Genomic DNA, 12,786 nt, shown 5'->3' with positions numbered 1-12,786 from the left:
AGCAGCCTTTTTTTTTTTTTTTTGCGGTACGCGGCCCTCTCACTGCTGTGGCCTCTCCCGTTGCGGAGCACAGGCTCCGGACGCGCAGGCCCAGCGGCCACGGCTCACGGGCCCAGCCGCTCCGCGGCACGTGGGATCCTCCCAGACCGGGGCACGAACCCGTGTCCCCTGCATCGCCAGGCGGACTCCCAACCACTGCGCCACCAGGGAAGCCACAGCAGCCTTTTAACTACTAGCCCCATGGCCTGTGGCCTCACTCTGATCCTGTCTGCACAGCTGCCCGGGTGGCTTTCTGAAATGCAAATCCAAGCGTATCATTCCCTGCTTAAAATCCTTCAACCATTTTCCAAAGCTAATCAGTGGAGGCCAGAAGCCGACAACGTTGGTCGTCTGTCCGACCCTGTGGCCTTTACTCTTTCTGTTCTGCCTCACTGCCTGGCAGGACCCAGAGGACTGTCCCCTAGGTCGTCAGAATAGAGTCCTCTTTGTTATTAGATTTCTAGAAAACTACCTGGCTGGACCCGCCCGGAAGAAGCGCCCTGAAGAAGTGCCTTTAATTTTTAATGTTTGTCTTTGGCTTTTAGCAAAAGTTGATATGAGATGCTGAGTATGAAGGACATGTCCACATTTTTTGGTTAAAGGAATAATCAGTCCATTTTCCTATTCTGCGCTTCATTAAGGACCCGTGGATATTCTGTGCTTCATTAAGGACCCGTGGATTTTTTTTTTTTTTTTTTTTTTTGGGGGACGCGGGCCTCTCACTGTCGTGGCCTCTCCCGTTGCGGAGCACAGGCTCCGGATGCACAGGCCCAGTGGCCATGGCTCACGGGCCCAATTGCTCCACGGCATGTGGGATCCTCCCGGACCGGGGCACGAACCCGTGTCCCCTGCATCGGCAGGCGGACTCTCAACCACTGCGCCACCAGGGAAGCCCTCGTGGATGTTTTTGAGTGAATAGCTTCTATGCTAAATTGCTGTTAGCAACCAAACTTTTCTCATTTAAAAAACTTACCTGCTTCCTTTTAAAAAATCAGTTAGTTAAAATAACACTGTGTTTGCTTTTTGCCTTTGTTGCCAGGACTCTCAGCGCTAAAATTTTCAGTCGTAATAATCGTAAAAGCCTAGGTAGTGGTTGAACTGGCAATCTGCTGTTTTTGTCTGCCCAGCCCAGCAGCCCTTTCCCAGTTTATTCATTTGTTTGCAAATATTTGTTGCGTCGTTGTCCTGTGTTTCTGTGCCTGCTGGTCCCTGTGCCCTAGTCCCTGGACCACAGCTATTAGTCCAGGAGGTGGACATGTGACCCAAGCAAGAGTCCTAACTGGGGTCTTTGGAAATACTGCCCTGGAGAGAGAGGCAGTATTTCAGTTGGAGAGACTGTGTGGTACCCGCTCCGCTGCCTGTGCCTTGATCCTGCTACATGGGAGGAAACCTTTCTGAATAGCGGAGGATGAGGTCCTCACCCAGGAAAGCCGAGCTTTGTGGAAAGACCCCTTCCCTGCTGTTTGCTATGCTGTGTCTCTTGGAATGCCAAGGTTCCAAAGTGTTAAATGAATAGAACTTTATTTGGTCCAACAAGTTTAGAGAAAGAGGTTTCTTGATGGCAGAACTTGTCAGAGCCTTTAATATTGAATGTGTTTTGCATCTCTTCCAGAGGAGGATTAGTAAAGTACGCAGTATTTGCTAAGCTTATTTAACTGTGGGTTTAAAAAAAGGAGTGAAACACCTATAAGTATCCCATCTTTACAAATGAGAAAACTGAGTCCCACATAGGTTAAGAGACTTCCTGAGGTCATACAAGTCAGGGCTGGTCTGGAAGGTAAATTCAGCTTTCCCGTCTTTGACATTCATTTCCCCATCATGTGTGGGCTGTTGTGTAAGAACGCTTGTCTCTGTGAACCATATGCCATGGTCTGAATGTGTTTGTTTTTTAAATTGCAATTTGCATCGCAACTTGTGCTTCTGGTTCTTGTATTATTACTCAGGCCTTCTCTATGGGTGAGCGGCTAATCCTCAGAAATCCTGGAAAGCACGCAGTTCTATCGATTTGATTTTGTTATAAGGAATATATAATAACTCTGGGTTCCTGGCTTTAAATGATAAGGATGTGTTGAATTATGAAAATGGTATGAGGTCTCTGTACGTTCCACGTTCTAGACAGTGTCATTAGGCAGTTTCCATTTTGATGCAATGTCTGTTAAAGAGATCTGTTTTCTGAGAGTGTGGTTGTACTCTTATTTTTAATCTTTGTGATTTTTGTGAAGCTGTGTTTGTTGTAAACACTTGTTGAAAATAAGCTAATAGAGAAGTAGGATGAAGCATTGTACTGATTCTGACATGCCTCCAGCTGAGAAATGGCGGGCAGAGACTCAATGAGAAGGAGACGTATAGCTCATTTCTAGCCTGATTACAGAGAAGTGAGCAGCGAGTGGCCACGGGGGCTGTCGCAGTCACCCCGCCGTGGTGGCAGAGCGGGGGCTGAAGCCGTGCTCCGTGGGTTCATGTGCAAATGCTCTTTCCCTCTCCTCGTGTTGGCATCTGTATTTTTGTTTATGATCTCTAGGTTTCCACATCACCTACAGGTAATTAAAGTCATTTTATATGGAAGATATGCACATCTTTTACGTGAAGACTGTGCATGTCTAAATTATTCATTCCTGGCGGATCTCCGTGCTGTCGTGTTGCTATGATCGTTGGTCGCGTGACCATTCCCACCACCTCCATTAGGTCCTCATCACTTTTCTCTTGAATTGCTTCTCAACTTGCCTCCTTGCTTCCTAGTTCACCCCCCTTCCACCCACCCTCTGTATTCCCAGGAGGAAAAACCCTTCACTCACCCCCCTTCCCACCCATAGATTTCAGGTGTTGTTTTCTGACCCCTGCTTCCCTTTCCAGCCACGTCTCCTGCCCCTCGCTGTGTGCGTCCTTAGTCCCAGCTTTAGCAACTACTTGCTCTATGGATGAGAAGAGGTTTCTTGCCTCCATGCTCTTAGGTAGCATTAACCTCTGACTGAAACCCTTTCCAGACGCAGCCACCTTCCCATCAGCCTGCGAGCAACTTAGCATAACATGATGGTGAGGAGTGTGGACTGTAGTCCCAGGTGGCCTGGGTTCAAACCCGTGCTGTACTGGCTCCACGCTGTGTGACATTGGGCAAGTCACTTAACCTTTCTGTGCTTCAGCTCTGTCACCTGTAAAATGGTTATCTCCTAGGATTGTTTTTAGGATAAATGAGTTAATGCATGTAAGTCACTCATGAAAGCACCTATGCTTAAGTCCTATTGATTATTATTTATATTTTCAATCTAGTATTATTATTATTAGCTTTTATTAAGAGTAAAAAACTACTCTCATTCCATTTTTATACCCTCAAGCCCCTTTCATAGTGCACGGTACCTGGTAGGCACTCAGTAATTGTTGCCTACCTGAATGAGTGAACCAAAACAATCAATAAACAGAGCACCTATTTCAGTGTTTGTCAAGTTATGCCCAGCTATGTTCCAGAAAAGGATTTATTTCAATCACTGTTTTAGATGCATCCTTTTAGGAACAATGTATAGATATAAACTTTAATATCTGTATCTTCCTCAGACTCAGGAGTCATTTAGAATTACATTTTTAAAATTCTGTTCTTTCACTAACAGATTTGTAGTGTTGGTACAGTTGCCCTTTAAAAGACAGTGTATAGATTGGATGTAAAAAATATCATGTTTAAATATCCTGTATGCCTGCTCTAGTAAGTGAAGTGCTTCTTTGTAAAGGCAGTCATTGTGCTGGATTATGATGTCATAAAGTTTAAAGACATAAATGCTTATCATGATTTGTGCCTTTAAAAAAAGTAGAGCTATTCAAATACAACTCTCTACTTCCTTATTATGCATCTCCACTTCTGAGTTAATGAATGTCTTGCTGTGAGTCAATCATATATCCGTTCAAGATTCAAGTATCGATGGTTCAGCGTCCAGTATTCGCTCCAGTATATTTGCACTCGGTCTCATTTCTCCACAACTATTTAAGACCCAAATAACATTTACGAGCTAAGGGTCTTAATTTCTTTATTTTTTACATTTTTGTTTATTCATTTGTATTATAGTGACTGGGCACCTTTCTTCTGACCTCGATGATCTCACCTCTATTTTAAGGAAGCTGGAAGGAAACTGAGATCTGGACCACCTCTAAAAAACTGAATGTCAAGTCAGTTGTCCAGTCACACAATGGTATAAGCAGCCAACATCCTCTAAAAGATTCCATGCCCATAATGGCATCATTGACATTTGAACTGTGTGGAGTTGTTCTCTGAAAGGTGCCATAGAGAAAACACAAGTGGGGGGGGGCGATCATGGTGGTGATGGGTCAGAGGTTCTTCAAGTGAACTGAATGAGGCCAGCCGCGAATGAGGACAGCCCAGTGAGTGATTCCTTTGTTCCACGGTGAAACAAAATACTCGAAAATGTTCTTGTAACAAAGAGTGTTGTTTGCTCAGAGTGGACATGATGTAGTGAAGAGTTTTTGAAAACTTTCATTTGGTGACTAATATTTTGACTCAGTAAAGATATTAAAAAAAAACACTTCTTTAACCACAAGGTCTTCGTGTGTAAAGAAGGTTGTTATAGTTATAAATACTCAGTAGTGTTTAATGTGATAGGAGGGTACCCCAGTGGCTGTGGCTGTACACTGCTGTGTTCTGTCCCCAGGACTTTTGTCCCCTGGGAGACTATTTTGCATGGGTTGTCAAATTACAGTCCTCATTTTCTTTTCTTTTTTTTTTTTCAAACAAAAATATGGTTTTTCCACTGCATCAACAGACTCAAACAGCACCAAATACAGTATAGGGTCTCAAAATGTTAAGCTGATGATGATATAAAGAAACTAGAATTAAAAGCAAACTGAATTCATTTTCCCTTCACATGTGTCCTGTAACTGTATAGTAAGACTGGCAAACCAGGAGAGAGAAACTCAAAGCACCCCAGTTGGCAATTTACAAGGGATTCCAATTTTAAGACTGCCATTAGTCCTACCTGGCTCAACATTTCATACTCATACCAACAAACCCAACTCGATCCAGGCTTGAAGTACACGGGTCACCATTGCGTCTCCCTACTGAGATTCTAGAGGGGATAGAATACATGGAAGCACATCTTGTTTCTGTGCCTAATATTTAGGTAAATAAAGGTAAGACACCCTGACCTTCCCTAATGGGCATATGCATAAATGCACCTGGACTTCATGTACTTTCTAGTGTCCCACAGCCTAAATGCAGTCCAGCTTTAGGATTTTAAGTTATTGACACCCACGCTTGACTAGCCTCAACCCATTTCTCTAGGTTCTAGGCTGGCCTTGGCATAGTCGTGAAAAATGTTCACACCCAAGAAGCCCTGACTGTCAACAATACCTTACCGTAGGCCTGTCTTTACTGGGCTCTTCTCCTTGCCAACACTGAAGTTACTTACTGGTTGGGAGAATAGGCTTTCACTTAGAAACCAGGAGACAGATCGCATGCTTCCAGTTATTTTGCAATGAATATCTTTTGTCCTTCACTAACAGGGACCTTCCTTTCCTGCCCCAAATAAAAAACCAGATATGAGGAACAAGAGCCCAGTTTTTAAATTTGATCATGTCTTGCGTTTGAAGTACTGCTCGATGACATCCTTGGCCTGAGACTCTTTGCCATAGTCCTTAACCACCACGCAGCTGCAACCACCACTTTACGGGGTTTCCCCTCTCTGTCAGGTTTACAGAGGCCTACCCATTCCCCTCGTTCCTTGCTGTCATCAACCTTAGGTTGATTTGGTGCTCAGCACAAAGGGCCTCCACCAACTTGACATACAGAGGCTCATCACAGTTGGATGCAGGCACGCAGAGGTGGGCTTGGCGCTTGTCTAAGGCTTTGGCAGCTTCGCGAATTCCACGTGTGCCGGGCCGTCCTGGATGAGGGCGGTCTTCAGCACCTCTTGCAGAGCAGTATTAAGGTCCATTACACCTCCAGCAGCAAAGCCTTCCTCGGCCATGGGGCCGTGGTGGTGGGTTAAGGCCGGAGCCGAATCTTGAGTGCATCTGCGCCTCCGCCTCTGTGCAACTCCGCGGCTGCAGGGAAAGAGCCACGGTCCTCATTTTCTGTGTATCTGATGAGAATAGAGGCAGGCACATTCCCTTGATTTTCCTAGTAGTTCTGCCTTTGCATATTAGTTTTACCGAAAAAAGGTGGTCCTTTTTCTATTTCTTGACTACTTTTATTAGGAGAGTGTATACTTTTGGTAATCGTTTTGCCATTATGTCACTCTCTAGGAGCAGGTATAAATCGCCGCACTTATTTTAGAAGACCAGTTCAGAGAATTTTATTCTGAGGAAATCTTTGTATTTAGCACTTTTCCAGTGAGTGGGCCATTGATTGGGTTTTAACAGCTATTTTGATGAATGAGTTGTTCTGTTATGAAAGGATCTCACACTTAAATCTTACTTCTTGGGCTGTGCTATTTTTTGTCTTTTGAAAGTTATTTAAAATGAAGAGAATCAGCACATAAGTTGCCTAATGGCGCTCATCTATAAATTAAAGGCATAATACATTAGCTTATTGATCCATTACTTAATATCATAATAGACAGTAGTATCTGCTTCAGGGATTTTTTTTTTTTTTTTTGTGGTATGCGGGCCTCCCTCTGTTGTGGCCTCTCCCGTTGCGGGGCACAGGCTCCGGACGCGCAGGCCCAGCGGCCATGGCTCACGGGCCCAGCCGCTCCGCGGCACGCGGGATCCTCCCGGACCGGGGCGCGAACCCGGTTCCCCCGCATCGGCAGGCGGACGCGCAACCACTGCGCCACCAGGGAAGCCCAGCACATAAGTTTTATATGCTGAAAGTTAAAGGGTGATCCCATTGTTTCAGAATTTGAGTTTCCACCAGCATTACTCGTCCCATAGAGGGTCCCTAAAGGGTGTAATAGTTTTGATGGAATTTGTATATTCCATGAATGAAAAACAAACTACAGAATTTCCTTTGTGACTTTTTTTTTTTGTCCTATCCAAGTTCCCATTTGTTCCCCCAGCAATACAAAATAAAATAAAAACCACCACAACAAACCGATGGGGGTGAAAATGAAGAAGTTGCCCCTGTTATAAATAGGGGCCTACCACCTCCCCCATGCACGCACCCACAATCTCTTAAGCTTGGCCTGGGAGGGGAAAATGTTTTCCCCTCCTTCGCTGTTTGAAGCCTCTTGGGAAATCATCTGAGTCTGAGCTCTGGCTGCTCTTGCTGCCTGGCTGGCTTCTAGCTAGCATACGAAGGTGGAGTTTGGTTTTCCCCACATCCACCTCCCTATCCTTCTCACCTCCATCTCCCTCTGCTTTCTTTCACTGGGATTCATGGCGTTTTCCCTGCCAGGAGGTTATTTTCTAAATGTAATATCGGGGCAGGAAACCCTTTACCTTTTATGCAACCTGCCTGCTTCTTTTCTGAGCTTACTTTGATTCCTATCATGGAGTCTGTCCAGTTTTCATTATTCTTCCCTGTGTGGTGGATATTCAGGTAGTAGATATTTCAGATGGTCTTTCTTGAACAGAACAGCAACTCCTAGCAGTGTGGCCATAGACAAATTGGTGGCCTTTGGGACCGTGGTGTCCAGTACTGGTAAAGCCACCAAATGGAAGTTTCTGTTCTCTTCAGAGTTGGGTCTGTCTCTGGCTGGGAAGTGGGAGGCCAGATGCAGGGATGCTGGTGTTAGTTGGAAGGTAGTAATTAAGGGCATGGAGAGGCTTTGATGTTTGAGTCCCAGCCCTGTTCTGTGCAACCTTGTGCATGTTACTTACCCTTGTTAAACCTCAGTAACCTCTGCCATTGGGGTTTTTATAAAGATTAATGAGGTATGGCATGAACACTCTTAGCACAGTCATTTACTGGCACATGATCAGTAAATGGTGGAGGTGATGGTGATGTTTTTAAGAAAAAATTGGCTGCAGACGCTCCCTTCCCACTTTCCAAGATTCCAACATCATGCCCATTTAGGCTGCGTTGTTGTCAGACTCAAGGAAACTGTCAACTTCATTATTTGTTTGGTTCCTTATTACTTTCCCCTCCTTACAGATTCATTACTTATATTTTTAAGATGTTTTCTTTAGCCTTACCACAGTCAGAGACCACTTTCTAAATAGCATTAAAATGGAAATTCGACTGAGCCTCTGATTCTCTCCCCAACTAACCCAGGTGGGCAGACCTTCCTTGGGAGGGTCATTTGTTTTTCAAGCTCCATAGTGAAGAAGCAGAAGGTTTCTCCTTACTTCCAAAGTCAGCTGCCATTAAAGTCTTCAGTGTTCAATGTGTAGCTTAATGTCTCTTGTAACGATTGCTCTTTTTGAACCAGTGTTTATGTCACGACATTTTGAGTGTAGAATATTCCGTATCTGACAGATCCTCCACTTGTAGAACTTTACAAACGACTAAGAACAATCCACGAGAATTTATTGCTTTTGGCTGGAGGCCAAGAATATGGGCCTGTTTGTTCATGGTGTGATACTTCAAAAGGCCAAAGACCAGAGGTTTAATTCCGAGATAGGCCAATTAGTGTAGCTTTGTTCCACAACTTCAGATTGAACCTCAGACCCCAGCCATCTGTCTTTAACATGCGTGCTGTTGACCACAAGGGGCATTGGTCACATTGATGAAAGACCGGATGGATCCGCAGAAGACCATGAACCAACCACTCACTAGGAGGAGAGATGCAAACGCCCCCTGCGTACAAGATGGTGAGTCAGTAGACTCAACCTCAAAAATGAACGCTGGAGAAGACGGTAAGGGAGCTATTGTTTTAAAAAATGTTGAATAAGAATTGCTAAGTGATCGTAGTCTCCATGTCAGGAAAGTTAGGAAACTCAGATATTTTAATTCTGACTGTGTATTTATAAATGAATCCTTTGGAGAAGATAAGGGGAAAGTACCAGAAGGAAGAAGTATGACAATGTGGCAGTTTCCTGATGAACTTAGATCTTAAAAGAAAGTACGCAAAAAATAGAGGCCTGACAGTCAAGGGGGAACCGCAGTGATAGTAGCTAATGTTTACGTACTTGTGCCAGGCACTAAGTGTTCTTATTTGACCTCACTAGAACTTTATGAGGTTGATGTTATTGTTATTGCCATTTTACAGATGAGCAAATTGAGGCACTGAGCTTTTAGGTAGTGCTGTACGTTGCACAGCTAGTTAAGTAGCTGGGGTGTGATTCGAGGCTGTCTGATTCTAGAGAGATGTGAGGCTTGCAGAAGATGCTATGGATGATAAAATGTTGTCAAAGGAGTGCTCAGAGCCAGTAGAAAATAAAAGCTGCATCTGAACGGAACTGATGGAGGGTGTGTGTACTGATGGAGCATAACCCTTCAGCTCCTATTATCTTTTTTTTTTTTTTGGCCTATCTTTTGTATACATATGTAAAAATCCAGAATGTTAACAATGTGTTGGGGAAGTAATAAGAAAGATCTAGTTTTTCTAAATGAATTTAAGCCTCTTAGCCTAACAGAATACCTTCCCAGGGTCCTGAGGACATTTGGGGTAGAAGTTGTTCATCCATGCCTGCGATCTTTCGGGAACGCGGAGAACAGAAAATAGTGCCCGACAGGTGGAGGGGGCCGCAGGTGTGGAAAAGGTTGCGAAGCTCTTCTTCAAAGGAGCTGGTATCTTCCAATATTTAGAGCTTACTGAGTATCCAGACTTGGCTCTGAATGAGTGCATAGTATACAACTAGAGTCAGAGAAAGGACATTAAATGGGACAGAGTTTAATTGTCTGGAGTTAAAGTGTTTTTCTTCATTGGCTGGTGAGTAACCCGCACTTGGAAGAATTCAGGTGTAGGAAGAATTCAGGTGTAAGATGGATGAGACTTCGGTATGGGGATGTCTCAGACGCGATATAAACATCAGGAGGTGATGAGACCATTAAGGTTTCCCCTGACCTGTTTCTAAGAGCATGACTTTGTATGTATAAAACTAGGCCAGAGACTTATTTGGATCTTTGGTTTTCCCTCTGTGAAGAGGTTATTTAATCTAATTTCCAGATGAGGAAACTCGGGTTCGGAGAGGATGAGAGTGACTTTCTCACGTCAGCTTTTGGTGACAGGCAGGCTAGACGCTCATCTGGACTGATAACCTGACTACAGCTGTCATGGATACCGGGCCATCCCGAGAGTCTCTAGATGCAGGGCAGGTTTGGGGGCTGGGCTCACCGGGGTTCAAATCCCAGCTCTGGAACTTACAGTCATCCCTCGGTATCCGCGAGGGGGGATTGGTTCTGGAACCCCCCGAGGATACCGAAATCCAAGATGCTCACCTTCCTTATGTAAAATGGCATATATTTGCATATAACCTATGCATATCCTCCTGCATACTTTAAATCATCTCTAGATTACTTATAATACATAATACAATGTGAATGCTGTGTAAATAGTTGCTAGAGTGCAGGAAATTCAAGTTTTGCTTTTTGGAACTTTCTGGAATTTTGTTTTTCAAATATTTTCGATCTGTGGTTGGTTCAATCTGCGGATGTGGAACCCTCTGATCCAAAGGGCCAACTATACTCTGTAACCTTGATTACTTCTTTGACTGCTCAACCGAAGAAATGAAATTGTTGTGAGGATTAAGTGAAAAGAAAGTGCTCGGCATCTAGTAAGTTCTAAGGATATGTCTCTGTTCTTTGTAGTTAGGCTTGAAATCTTTATTTTATTTATCATTACTGATAAGTTTTCCAACATCTCTCAACTCATGCCTAAGAAGTTTCATTTTTACCTTATTTTTCTCTTTCGATGATGTGAAATTTCAAAAGAGCATTTCTTATAGTTTCTCTATATGTAAAAACTATATCTTCTAGGGCCCTTTGGGTGAAGGATCCAACTACAGGGCCTTTAGCAATTCTTACCTGCTCTGAAAGTATGTCATTTATTCTTTTTGAAAAAGATGCCCTCTAACTTTCCTTCTCCTCCAGCTATGCAGGTGGCTTACTGGTTACTGTGGCAACCGCACTCTAATAATCTTGTCAGGAAATATGATGTAACTATCTGTCTAATCTTATTTTCCAGACGTAAAATAAGCACACAGTTTCCTTCTAAGAATCCTTCTAAAGAGTTCAGGGCCTAAGCACTGCTCCTCCTTGTTCCGATGTTTTATCAGATCGTATGTACTTGCGGAAGAATGTACATCATTGGGTATTTCTTTAGCTTAGAATGTTTATAGCACCCAGTGGCCAGTGTGTCACTGTGAAGGCTTATGTGCTTTCATGTTCATTCTCCCGTAGTTGAGGAAATTTGGGGTGGTTTATTTTATTTTATTTTTTTGGCCACGTGGCTTGTGGGATCTTAGTTCCCCGACCAGGGATAGAACCCAGGCCCCGGCAGTGAAAGCGCCGAGTCCTAACCACTGGACTGCCAGGGAGTTCCCTTGGATAGTTTAAAAAATGCAGAATTGTGGTTTCTAGAGGATTTACATTTATTTTTATTTTTATTTTTTATTATTTTGTGTGTGTGTGTGTGTGTGTGGTACGCGGGCCTCTCACTGTTGTGGCCTCTCCCGTTGCGGAACACAGGCTCCGGACGCACAGGCTCAGCGGCCATGGCTCACGGGCCCAGCCGCTCTGCGGCATGTGGGATCCTCCCGGACCGGGGCACGAACCCGCGTCCCCTGCATCTGCAGGCGGACTCTCAACCACTGTGCCACCAGGGAAGCCCTACATTTATTTTTAGACATAAAGGATCTAAGGTAATTGCTGGGATAGTTAGATCAAGTCAGTATTTTCACATTTTTCGGAAGAGGCTAACTTTACAAAACATCTCTCTACCGGCCCATTAGTGAGAAGTAAGTCTGTATCTTGTCAGCAGCCCCCCACCTTCCTCAGCACCCCTAACATCCTCAGTAGGGGTCAGATAGGACCCCCAGTTCTCTGCTCCTGGAAAGACCCTTCCACACTGCCAGCCTCTCCATCACTCTCTGCCTTCAGCATCAGGACCAGCAGCATCACACTTCCTACTCCCGTTTGGGCCAGTCACCATAGGAAGCCTGGACTCCCAAGGCATCCCTCATCCCTTTGTGCATCGGCAGGTGGACTCTCAACCACTGCGCCACCAGGGAAGCCCTCTTTACTTCAGTTTTTAAAATCCTGTCTCTCCCTCTGGAGCCCCCTCCCTGTGCACTCTGTGCCCTCGGGGTCAGCATCAGCAAATCCCCAACTTCCGGACCTTGTCTGTGGACATCCCCTTCCCCTTCTTGCTTTTATGGAAACCTGGGGCTCCCCTGACAATACTGCTCCTGCAGGCCTCTCAAGTGGCTGCAGGTTTTTAACCTTACCCTTGAACCACGGTTAGGGATGGGGTAGTATCCTCTACGCTTCCCTGGTGGTACAGTGGTTAAGAATTAGCCTGCCAATGCAGGGACACAGGTTCGAGCCCTGGTCCGGGAAGATCCCACATGCTGCGGAGCAACTAAGCCCGTGCGCCACAACTACCGAGCCTGTGCTCTAGAGCCCATGAGCCACAACTGTCGTGCCCACGTGCCGCAACTACTGAAGACCGCGTGCCCAGAGCCCGTGCTCCGCAACAAGAGAAGCCACTGCAATGAGAAGCCCGCAGACTGCAACAAAGAGTAGCCCCCGCTTGCTGCAACTAGAGAAAGCTCACACGCAGCAGCGAAGACCCAACACAGCCAAAAATAATAAATAAATAAATTTATTTAAAAAAAAAAAAAAGGGCTTCCCTGGTGGCACAGTGGTTGAGAATCCGCCTGCCGATGCAGGGGACATGGGTTCGTGCCCCGGTCCGGGAGGAT

The 12,786-nt window shown here is 44.9% G+C and overlaps 2 protein-coding genes and 1 pseudogene across 4 annotated transcripts in view; 1 reads left to right on the top strand and 2 right to left on the bottom strand.

Moving 5' to 3' along the window:
- The window catches only part of CARMIL1 (capping protein regulator and myosin 1 linker 1), a 333,351-nt gene that overhangs the window by 50,836 nt on the left and 269,729 nt on the right, over positions 1-12,786 (top strand). The window lies entirely within an intron of this gene.
- The window catches only part of LOC102977564 (cytidine monophosphate-N-acetylneuraminic acid hydroxylase), a 295,804-nt gene that overhangs the window by 237,128 nt on the left and 45,890 nt on the right, over positions 1-12,786 (bottom strand). The gene's annotated exons all lie outside the window — the stretch shown is intronic.
- Positions 5,610-6,005, bottom strand: LOC102976740 (40S ribosomal protein S12-like; annotated as a pseudogene).

The sequence above is a fragment of the Physeter macrocephalus genome, chromosome 18, assembly GCF_002837175.3.
Source record: "Physeter macrocephalus isolate SW-GA chromosome 18, ASM283717v5, whole genome shotgun sequence".
Classification (NCBI taxonomy): domain Eukaryota; kingdom Metazoa; phylum Chordata; class Mammalia; order Artiodactyla; family Physeteridae; genus Physeter; species Physeter macrocephalus.
The sequence above is the reverse complement of the archived record's forward strand: the minus strand, read 5'-3'. Positions and strand labels throughout refer to the sequence as shown.